Source organism: Eucalyptus grandis, chromosome 6 (assembly GCF_016545825.1).
Source record: "Eucalyptus grandis isolate ANBG69807.140 chromosome 6, ASM1654582v1, whole genome shotgun sequence".
NCBI classification, from domain to species: Eukaryota; Viridiplantae; Streptophyta; class Magnoliopsida; order Myrtales; family Myrtaceae; genus Eucalyptus; species Eucalyptus grandis.
In genome coordinates this window covers 41,301,881-41,305,524 of record NC_052617.1, presented here as the reverse complement: position 1 = coordinate 41,305,524, position 3,644 = coordinate 41,301,881, and the positions used below count along the sequence as shown (strand labels likewise).

Here is a 3,644-nt window from a genome sequence, read left to right as displayed (position 1 = left end):
CAGCGTAGGAATCATGAGGCCTGGTTGAATTGTTAGAAAGCTCATTTAGCATGTGAAAATAAAAAAGAAATTTCATGCAACTACTGGTGTCGTGAAAGGAAATCAGACAACATCAAAGTAAACTGGCAAAGTACTCAGGCTCACCTATGTGACTGCCAAGAAGATCTCAAGGTCTCATACACAGAAAAAGTTATAGCTATGCTGGGGCACACAGTCTGGAACAATGATAAACAAATAGTCAAGAATCGAGTTTTACGGCCTAAGCACTGAGCAGAATAAAAGCTAAGCACATACCAAAGAGTCGGCCCAAGTCCCTTGTAAAGTCCTAATAAGCCCTCTTCTCTGCTTATTGTTCCTAAAGCATGCCAGATACCTCTATAGTAGACAACATTTGTCTGCAAATTTGTCATTGAAATGACAATAAATCAGTTTGAGCACATGGTCAATAAATTTTGCATTCTACAAAATAGGGACAAACATACAATTCTTAAGAGCAAAACTGCACAACCATCAAAGCAATTTGAGAATCATAACATAGTAAAAGTTTCAATGAACATGCAACAGAGAAAGGAGAAGTTCCTAAAACACACAAGATCCTAAGCTCAAAGACAACTACAGAACCAAACGTGGCCCAATCGAGTTGCACATGTAGAAACACTACTAAAGCACGTGAGTGTCACTAGCAACTGATAATTAATGCAAATTTGAGTCTTTTTCCTACCAAAGAAATGATGAATAATGCAATAGGCAGATAGGGTTTGATTGTAGACAATAGATCTCGATTAACTTAAGAACTGAAGCTACGATTCACTACTAAGGAATGAAGGGATGAAAGACATGTAATTCTTCAAAAAGCTGCAACAATATTCCTCAGAACACAGTGAAAATAGACTTCAGAACAATTTGATGACAATACCAAAACATTAGAAAAGGAAAAACATAGAGAAACTGGTTAATGTTAAGTGCATTTTGAATTGAGTAGCACAACCATATAAGGAGAATGTCATCAGCATTATCAAAACCCGCAAAATGAAGCCTCCATCAACCTCTAGATAAAAGCACACAAAAAAGAGGAAAGCACTCAGCTCTTGGCCTTTACACCAAATGTCTACTGAAATACCTGAGCCGCAAGACGTGTTCTGACAAGATCTAAGGGATATGTAGCTGTTGCAGCTGTCATTCCTGCTAGACCACCGCTAACAAATTGTATGCAGGGCTCTGTACTCATATTTTCCCATAACTTTCCCTCCTGGGATCATATGAAGCAACTGAAAGATAGTTCAACCAATCAAATAGCTGCATAAGACAACCCCTAAATAATAAAATCAAATGAGACCATACGGCTCAACAGCAAGTCGAGTTAAGCACCTTCTTGTACTGCTCATAAGTATAAAAGTTTACAGAAGAATAAGGAAGGCGATGGGCAATTGTGACTAGATTCCCTTTCCAGAAAGCTCTAAATCCTTCTTCACGAGCAATCCTTGAAGCCTCATGCCATATGCTGGCCTTCTTTAGAGTTGCGAAATCAGAATGCATTCCTTGCACCTAAAAATGCATATTAAAGTATCAGTAGATTGGCCGATAGGTGGTAATTACAGCAATCAAATACCTGTCCAAGAAATAGCATGTTACTCAATAAACTAGATGCCTACAACTCCAGTTGCGCTGATTTGCACTCTAATCACAGAACAATCAAAAGCACAAGCTCCATGAAATACATAAAAAGAAATTAAGAGGGCCCCACAGGGAAATTCTCAATATACAATATGCATTGTAAAGATGTAAAAAGTCACAGGTTTTACGTATTAAATTTTATTGCAACGTCCAAGCCATTATATATATATCAGTGCCCTGGTTTTCTTCATAAGTCACAGTAAAAAAATTGATGCCCCTTATAGGAACTCTGAATAGTCCTACAGTCCTCACTAACCATTGTTGGGTTCCAGCCTAACAATGCAAGTCAAACTAACTTGATCCATACTTCCATTAGATAGCACATACCACTAAAGAAAATCCAACCATTTAAATTGCCGTACTCTGTAGACCGAATAAATCTGACCTATGGCAGAAGAACCTTAGCGACAAACTCCTGCATCAAATATATCCAACTAAAGGTCAAATCCAAGTACTGGAGTCAGCATCAACACTACTCACACACGTGCTATATACACCTAAAGTGGTAGCACAATTTTCAATGATAAAACTCATGGATTGCCTAGCTAAGTCAAAATAACAAGATCGTCCATGCCCTTCTTAATTACCATATCAACTGTATTTTCAGCATTCAGAGTTGAAAATCACAAAGAAAAAAAAGGCTAAAATAACTTTCTTGAAGATCCGCAGGAATAACTAGCTGCTCCTCACGCAAATATACACGGAAAATGCAATCAATGTCACAAAACAAATTCCATCCTCCGCGCCCTTCTTCTCCTTCTCCTGGAAGGAAGAGCATAATTGAAAGAACGATACAAAGGTGCATCCACACCGGCACGTCAAAACCTGCACACCGAACGAGCCCCTTCTGTCCACGACTACAGCTAAAAAACACGAGTCCAGGCCAAAACAGGAAAAGCCTACCACGTTTCCACGTTCTCAAACCAGAAGAAAGACCGGAAATCACTCTAAAGTGGGGAAAGATCAACCTGGAAGAGTATGGTGAGGCGCGCCAAGGAGCCGTGCAGGTCTTACTGACGGCCCCGGCCACGCCGCCGGCGAGCAGCTGCGACACCATCCCGATCTGCGACGGCTGCTGCTGCTGGCGATTCTGCGAGCATTTCCGCGCGGCTCCGTCCACCGCCGCCAGGCTCCCGTGCCCCGAGCCGATCCCTCTCTGACCTCCTTCCACCACGACCCCGACCCTCGCCTCCGTCTGCATCCCTTCCTCTTCCCTCCGCGCCCGAATCGAACCCAATCCACCGACGAAGCGGCCGGAGAATCAGAAAGACTTCACGCCGAAGCAACCGCGAACGACGCGCCGAACCGAAACCGAAACCGAAACCGAAGCCTCTCCGGCACCGGCGAGGACGCCCGCCCCGAAACCTCGCGGATTCCTCCGCCGCCGACTCCGACGGATTTTCCCTCCCCTCGGAATCTTCGCTTTCCCTTCAGAGCTCGCTCCGCCTCTGCCTTTTGTGCTCTGCGTAGTTTGAACGAAGTCGGAGAGAGCGAAGACGAATGGAACTCACCTCACCTCGCGGTCGTAGAACGTCGGCGTATCGTCGTTTTTGGGTTTGGCACCGTCCTCGTTTTCGAGCATGTGAAGAGAATGTCAAAACGACTTGGCGTGCGAGGTGTCTGTCTAGGGCTTGCGTCACTTTTGAGCCGAAGAAAAGTTTGCCGAACCGACTCATGGGGGCCCCCACTCGCGCGCCTTCCGCGGGCTCATCGCGGCCGTCGGTTGAGCGGACTTTGGAGGGCGGGGCCCCCCGGTCGCGGGATTCGGCGGTCGCGATTGGCGTGTTTGCGGTGGGGCGGGAAGGGCTGGAGCGGGTCCCGTCGCCGAATACGGAATATCTGATGGCGCTCGTTTTGGAATATCCGCTGCGGCGTCGTTTTGGGAGGGGCGGGCATGCGGTGAGCTGCCATCTCGCCACGTGTGACGGATGGACGGCGGACGAGCCCCGGAGTGGAGGGGCCCTCGATAG

The 3,644-nt window shown here is 45.9% G+C and overlaps 1 long non-coding RNA gene across 1 annotated transcript; it reads right to left on the bottom strand.

Moving 5' to 3' along the window:
* Window positions 1-1,240: 1,240 nt before the first annotated feature.
* Window positions 1,241-2,671, bottom strand: LOC120294749. Its single transcript, XR_005552044.1, has 3 exons — window positions 2,643-2,671; window positions 1,369-1,545; window positions 1,241-1,268 (listed from the first exon to the last, which is right to left on the bottom strand). It is a non-coding gene; the product is annotated as an uncharacterized LOC120294749 (long non-coding RNA).
* Between the last annotated feature and the right edge of the window lie 973 nt (window positions 2,672-3,644).